Below are 8,418 nucleotides of genomic sequence, written 5' to 3' on the forward strand. Positions count from 1 at the left end.
AGGGTGACTGTGAGGGTTAAACATGATGTTTGTAAGCACTTAGGAGAGTGCCTAGCCCGTAGGAGCGTTCCATAAGAAGCAGCTATCATTATTACTAAGTGAGAAAACCTCTATGAAGCCACTGGTAAACTGCTATGGTTATACAGTCAGTTGTCAAATGAGTGTGCTGATGACTGGTAGTTTCAGAATTGAGGGCCAAGTGATCTCTATGGGAAGGTACACACTGAGCTTGGCTTTGAAGAGGTCTAGAGTTGTATGGACGGTTGGGGGTAAAGAGGATATGAAAAGGAGGAGAATGGCTTCATCAAGGGCAAAGAAACAGAAATGTACATGGAATAATTTATGAATAGTGAATATGGCAGTTCATTGGAACAAAAGATTCACATGGGGTGGAAGGAGGAGGAGAGAAGTAAGTAGCAGGAAATAGGGCAGGGAAGGAATACTGGGAAAAGCTGTGAAAGCTTTCCCAGAATAATGAGTTTGGATGATCCCAGGGCAGTAGTGTACATGGAATATTTTTGAGTAGTGAGAAGACATAATGAAAGGAAGATTATTCTATACAGTAGTGATACGCAAGATGGAACGCAAATCTCAGAAGTTTTTTTTCTATTTTATCTGTGAACAAGAGTATGTAAACTTCAAGGATGTTCAGTGGCCTTTAACAAGGATTTGTAAAATATTAACACTCCTAGTGTTTATCCATAACTTAATAACCATCAAATATTAATATTTCTATAGCTAACATTAAAAACTAACATTCGTGTAGCACTTTACAGTTAATGTAACATTGAGTAGCCCATTATAGTCATAAAAAGATAAAATCCCAGGATGCTCTTGCCATGGGGAGTTGTCTAATAGGGCCACAAAAAGTAACTTAGAGGTGATAACTTTGGGGTGGTGGGTCATATTCTTTTGGAGTAGTTTTTTACTCTAGAAGATTTTCCTTACTGACAAAAATTAGAGAATAGTAAACTGGCAACTGCAAGAATTAGAATTACAGAACAAAACTGGTAAAGATTTAAACTCTTAACTTGGAAAAATTATAATCTGATATTGTCTGAAATAATTTTAAAGATCTAGCACCCAGGAGACCACATTTTCAAATCTCACCTATATGGGACAGAAAAGAGAATTAGAAGGGAATGTGCAACAACAATGACAAAATGGAGATCTGAACGGGGTAGTTTTCTACTGAGGAGGGATTAGAGTCATTACCAAAACCAGAATGCATATTATTTGTAGATTATAATATTGATGATAGCAAAAACTACTATTTGTTGAGCAACAAGTTAGGGTCATCCTAGAAGCATTTAGTCTTATTTCACTCTCATAACAACCTATCATCTGCATCTTACAGATTAGGAAACTGAGGTTAGTGTGACAATAACTTGTCCAAAGTTATACAGCTAATGAATGTAGGACTGATTTAAAGGCAGCTATCTGACCTCCAAACTCATTCTCTTTCTACTGCACCCATTCAAATGTACAGGCATGCACACACACACACACACACACACACACACACACACACACACACACACTTCCTAAAGTTGAATAAATATAATTAACATGTTCTCATGTGAAGAGTCAATAGTTACCCGTTGACGATTACCCATCCAGGTGATGTCAGAATGCACTGTCCTGGGACTCAGGAGGGACAAGCCAGGTAAGCCAAAGCCCTTTCAGAAGGAGGCCTAAGTCAATGCCTTGGATGAGTCCTTCTTGCACTTATCCTTGTACTTATTCACTGTCCTCACACTATCCCTGTGTGGTCAGCAGGGTAGGTATTGTTTTTCTCATTATATACGGAGAACACTGAGTCCTAGAGGCTAAGTGACTCCCCCAAGGCCATACAGCTAGTACGTGACGGGTGGGACTCACGCAGGTCTTGTGACTCCAGATCTAGACTCTTCTTATTACAACCCAGCTGCTTCTAGAAGGTGCATCCACTTAGTATTTTAAGTATAAAATCCAGGTTTAAATCCAAATACTACTGTGGCAGAGGTATTAAATTCCACTGATATTCAATGTTTCCTTATGTAAAAAAAGATAGTAGATTGATGTGAAGATTAGGTGAAAGAAAGGAGAACGCAGTTCATTGTTACTTCAGTCATGTATATTAGGTCCCGAGCTTGCTACAGGTCATTTATTTATGCAAAAGGATTTGTTAACCACCTCCTATGTGCCAGGTATTGTGCTAGGTGCTGGAGACACAAAGATAACTGTGTTATTTATATTTGAAGTTTTAGCACTGAGCACAATGGCAGGCAATGGTAGGAATGCACAAATTTGATATGAATGGGGTGGATAAAAGTAGATGAATAAATGAACAAATTAAACATAGATGAGACAGAGGAATTTTTAAACTTGTATATCAAAATACATCCATTCAACAAGCATATTGCACTATCCTGGATGCTATGGAAGACACAAGGATAAACAAAATACATGTTTTATCCTCAAAGAACAGCAGGGCATAGTGGGAAGAACATGGGATTCGGAGTCAGAAGACCTGTATCTTAAATCTTGATTCTACTGCTTACTAGCTTAGCAACTTTGAACACATTTCTGGGCCTCAGTTTTACCATCTGTAAAGTGAGGGTAACTGACGTTTCGTGATTATTGAGAGGAATAGCATTTGTAACAGTGCTTTGAGAATTGTTATATAATGTTTTCATTATTATGTAAATATTCCATAAACATTTGCTACTGGCTATAAAATCCAAGTTTATTGGGGTGCTTGGAGAATTGCTTTAATTCCCTGCTTTGCTTTGGTGGTGAAAACTCTGCTGAAGGTCAGGAGTGATGGGACGAATGTGATTGGTATTATCATCGATTGCTTTCTTCTTCCCTGGAATCCACTCAAGACAATCATAGAAGCAGTTGCTCTAAAGGGCTTGTTAAGTTAAAAGGAGATGTGTCCACTAGTCAAAGATAAAGGACCAGTAACAAGTTTGGGCCCTGTGTCTAATGGTAACTAATTAGTTATAAGTTCATTGTTTTATTTTATTGATTTATTTTTATTGAAGTATAGTTGATTTACAATGGTGTGCTAGATTCAGGTGTACAGCAAAGTGATTCAGTTATACATATACATATTCTTTTCCCATATAGGTTCTTACAGAATATTGAGTATAGTTCCCTGTTCTATACAGTAGGTCCTTGTTGCTTATCTATTTTATATATAGTAGTGTCTATATGTTAATCTCAAATCCCTAATTTATCTCTCCTCCCCCACCTTTCCCCTTTGGTAACCATAAGTTTGTTTTCTATGTCTGTGAGTCTGTTTCTGTTTTGTAAATAAGTTCATTTGTATCACTTTTTTTAGATTTCACATATAAGTGATATCATATGATATTTTGTTTTAAATAACACTGAGCTACAGATTTTCTGTGCCTTTTGCCTTTCTCTCTGATTCAGGATTGAGTCTAGTCAATTAATGTATATCAGTCACCCATCATGTACTGGACTAGGGAATACTCCCTTGAGTAAGCCATGATCCCTGCCTTCAAGGATCGTGCATGTGAGTCAGACATGAATGTAAATAATTACGATAAAGTATGAACACTTTACAACAGGGGTATGAAACAATCATCATAGCAAAAAGAGGTGTGATTGACCAGCTTTGCCATGAAAAGCAGTGAAGATTTTATAGAGGAGGTAATACCTGAAAGGGCCTTAATGTAAGAATAGGAGTTCAGGGCTTCCCTGGTGGCGCAGTGGTTGAGAGTCCGCCTGCCGATGCAGGGGACATGGGTTCGTGCCCTGGTCCGGGAAGATCCCACATGTCACGGAGCGGCTGGGCCCGTGAGCCATGGCCGCTGAGCCTGCACGTCCGGAGCCTGTGCTCTGCAATGGGAGAGGCCACAACAGTGAGAGGCCCACAGAAAAAAAAAAAAAAAGAATAGTGGAGGGAGAGGGCACTCCAGACAGAGAAAACAGCAAAGAGAAAGGAGAGAGTGTGAGAGTGCTTGACTTGTTAGGATGGATGTTGAAGAAGTGACTCAGGATGGGGCTGGTAGGTCAGGATCAAATTATGGTGCATCTTGAAAGTCATGCTGAGGACTTGGGGCTCTAGCTTATGAATCAGCATCCCCAGCACCTAGCAGAGTTCCTAAAAGTAAATGCCAATAAATATTTGTTAAATGAGAAAACTACAGTTAGTTATAGTAACTGAAATGGTTTCCCCTTTATCCAAGTATCCCAACTCTCCATTCCTTTAGACTTTGAAAGAAAGAAAAATGTTTACCAAAAAAAGAGTGTCATCGGGAAAGGAAGAGAGAAAAGCAAGCAACATGAAGGGAGACGGTGCAGATGATGGAGCAGAAGAAAGCCACCAATAAGTAATGGCATGCAACAAACACATGAAAAGATGGTCAATATCACTAATCATTAGAGAAATGCAAATCGAAACTACAGTGAGGTATCGTCTCACACCTGTCAGAATGGCCATCAACAAAAAATCTACAAACAATAAATGCTGGAGAGGGTGTGGAGAAAAGGAAATCCTCTTGCACTGTTGGTGGGAATGTAAATTGATATAGTCATTATGGAGAACAGTATGGAGGTTCCTTAAAAAACTAAAAATAGAACTACCATATGACCCAGCAATCCCACTACTGGGCATATACCCTGAGAAAACCATAATTCAAAAAGAGTCATGTACCACAATGTTCATTGCAGCTCTATTTACAATAGGCAGGACATGGAAGCAACCTAAGTGTCCATCGACAGATGAATGGATAAAGAAGATGTGGCACACACATACAATGGAATATTACTCAGCCATAAAAAGAAATGAAATTGAGTTATTTGTAGTGAGGTGGATGGAGCTAGAGTCTGTCATACAGAGTGAAGTAAGTCAGAACGAGAAAAACAAATGCCGTATGCTAACACATATATATGAAATCTAAAAATAAAAAACAAGTGGTTCTGATGATCCTAAGGGCAAGACAGGAATCAAGATGCAGACGTAGAGAATGGACTTGAGGACACGGGGAGGGGGAAGGGTAAGCTGGGACGAAGTGAGAGAGTGGCATGGACATATATACACTACCAAATGTAAAATGGATAGCTAGTAGGAAGCAGCTGCATAGCACAGGGAGATCAGCTTGGTGTTTTGTGACCACCTAGAGGGGTGGGATAGGGAGGGTGGGAGGGAGAGGTAAGAGGGAGAGGATATGGGGATATACATATATGTATAGCTGATTCACTTTGTTATAAAGCAGAAACTAACACACCACTGTAAAGCAATTATACTCCAATAAAGATGTTAAAAAAAAAAAAAAAGAAGTAATGGCACGGGACTTGTTGCCGGACCCCTGATGTGAAATCGTGCCTAGCTATTTACTATCTATGAAAACTTTGGCAAGTCAAGTAACTACCTGAGCTTTAACTTCTGCGTTGATCAATGGGAGTGGGAGGTAGTAATCCTTACTAAAATAAAGCATTGTGAGAGGGATCAAACCAGATTTCTAAAGAAGCTCTTTGAAGGGGCAAAAATTATGCACATTTTGGGCAAAACTGACACCATTCAAGTGAAGTTAAGGGTCTCTGGGTGGAGGAGTGTGGGGTGAAGAATTACACACGGACTCAAGACACGGAACTTGACAGCCCAGGATGACTGATTCCAGTTTTCAAGAGCAGCGAGAGCCTTGCTAACACTGGCAAATGATTGCCATTTCCCTTGTCAGGCAGTGACAGGAGTTAGTTGACCTGAAAATTCACTAATAGTTCCATTAGAGAAGCCTTGGAAGTAGGCATCTTTTTACTCATCCTGGTCAATTAACAATGAATTAATGCCAGACGTATTTTTCAGTTGAGCTGAATGCTGATTTTCCCCCATTTTGCTAAAGATATCCTTTAATAGCAGGACAGCTGGCTGGGAATTATGCTGCTTTTCTTCCCAAGGCTGCTCTGGAGTATTTCTGAACCAATGTCAGCTCTGGGCATTGATGAGGTAGCAGGTCAAATCCTGACTTTGACAGAGGATACCCAGGTTCAAGTGCCGGCTCCTCCACACACCAGCTTCATGTTCTTAGAAAGATAACTAAAACCTTATGAAGCTCAGTGTTCTCACATGTAAATTGAAAGGGGAGAGATGAATGCTAAGGTCACTTTCAGCAATAAAATGTCATGAGAACATTTTAAAGCGGTTTTAGGCATGTTGGTGTTATGGCGGGCTGGACTTGGCGAATGTGGGAGGAGCTCTGCACTTCTTCTACGTACTCAGAACTAGGAGTCAGGACACTGCGTTAAGCCTTGACCCTCGTTTTAGTTCAGCGGTTCTCAACCAGGGGAGGTGGGTGAAGGTGGGGTGTGAGGGGGATTTTGCTCTCCACTGAATATTTGGCAATATCTGGAGGCATTTTTGGTTGTCACTATTGGGGGTGTTACTGGCATCTAGTGGGTAGAGACCAGGAAGACTGCCAAATATCTTCCAGTGCACACGACAGGTCCCCTCAACAAAGAATTATCCAGCCCAAAATGTCAGTGGTGCCGAGGCTGAGAAAAACCTGCACTGGTATATTGGATAGTTTTGGTCAAGTCACGGCTTTTTGGTTTTTGCTCTCAGTGTCCTCATTTGTAAAAGACAGATGATAATAATATCTGCCTCTATCATCTCACAAGGTCGACAACCAAATTAGGTAACAAATCAAAAGTGCCTTGAAATTTAATGTGCTTCAAAATGGAGGAATATTATCCTCATTATTAACCCACTTTTGCTGTTCCATGAGCCACTTCATTGGGGTCTATCCTCTTATTCTTCTCACGAACATGTGGTCTAAGATGCTTCTCCAGTTTGTGGCAATGACTTCAATATTTGACCTCGTTAGATTAATTAAACAAGGAGGCCGTTAGACTAATGCCATAGCAGCCTGCACAAGCAAACCAACATCTAAGGCTGTGCTTTCCTCAAGGGTATGTAATTGGAACCTAAGGACACCCAGTCACAAACAGCCAACTAGGCTTTAAGCTATAACCAATCAATAATTTCCTTACTTTGCTTCCATGTTTTCTTTCCCCAGATCCTGTTGGTGGGATGTTCCAAGCCACTTCCACTTTGGTGCCACCTGATTCAAACTCATATTTGCTCAGATAAACTCCTAAAATGTTTAATATGCCTCAGTTTATCTTTTAACAACCTCCAGGAGTTATGAACCTTGCTCCCGAACTCAAGTATTCAAGAAATATGTTATGCTTTTATTGTTAAAGTATATTCCTATTACAAGCCCCCATCTGGCATGGGCCAAACTCTCAACCTTGGACAGTGATTCACAATTTAAAAGTTATACTCCACTTACATTATTATAAAATATTGGCTATATTCTCCATGTTATACAATGTATCTTGGTAGCTTATTTTACACCTAGTAGTTTGTATCTCTTAATCTATACCCCTTTATTTCCTCTCCCCCCTTCCTCTCCCCACTGGTAACCAATAATTTGTTCTCTATATCTATGAGTCTGCTTCTTTTTTGTTATATTGCCTAGTTTCTTTTATTTTTTAGATTCCACATCTAAGTAATATCTTACAGTATATGTCTTTCTCTGTCTGACTTATTTCGCTTAGCGTAATGCCCTCCAAGTCCATCCACGTTGCTGCAAATGGCAAAATTTTGTTCTTTTTTAATACTGCTACTTGAGTAGTATTCCATTGTGTATATATACCACATCTTCTTTATCCATTCATCTATTGGTGGACACTTAGGTTGCTTCCACATCTTAGTAATTGTAAATAACACTACTAAGAATATTGAGGTGCATGTATCTTTTTAAATTAGTGGGTTTTTAAAAAAAATTATTTATTTTATTTTTAGCTGTGTTGGGTCTTCATTGCTGCATGCGGGCTTTCTCTCGAATTAGTGTTTTTGTTTTTTGTTTTTGTTTTCAGATATATACCCAGGAGTGGAATTGCTGGGTCATATGGTAGTTCTTTTTTTAGTTTTAGACTTCCCAAAAGGCAAGAAAATCCCCATGTACCTGGGTAGGGCAAAAGGAAAAAGTAAAAAAAAGAGACAAAAGAATACAGAAGGGACCTGCACCACTGGGAGGGAGCTGTGAAGGAGGAAAATATTCCAAACACTAGGAAGCCCCTACACTGGCAGAAATGAGGGGTGGACGGTGGGGGAAGCTTCGGAGCCACGGAGGAGAGCTCAGTAACAGGGGTGCAGAGGGCAAAGTGGAGAGATTCCCACACAGAGGATCGCTGCCGACCAGCACTTACCAGCCTGAGAGGCTTTGCTCACCCACCGGGATGGGAGGGGGCTGGGAGCTGAGGCTCGGGCTTCGGAGCTTAGATCCCAGGGAGAGGACTGGGGTTGGCGGCGTTAACACAGCCTGAAGTGGGCTAGTGCACCATGGCTAGCCAGGAGGGAGTCTGGGAAAATGTCTGGACCCGCCTAAGAGGCAAGAGACC

Source organism: Leucopleurus acutus (genome assembly GCF_964270905.1).
Source record: "Leucopleurus acutus genome assembly, chromosome: 2".
NCBI classification, from domain to species: domain Eukaryota; kingdom Metazoa; phylum Chordata; class Mammalia; order Artiodactyla; family Delphinidae; genus Leucopleurus; species Leucopleurus acutus.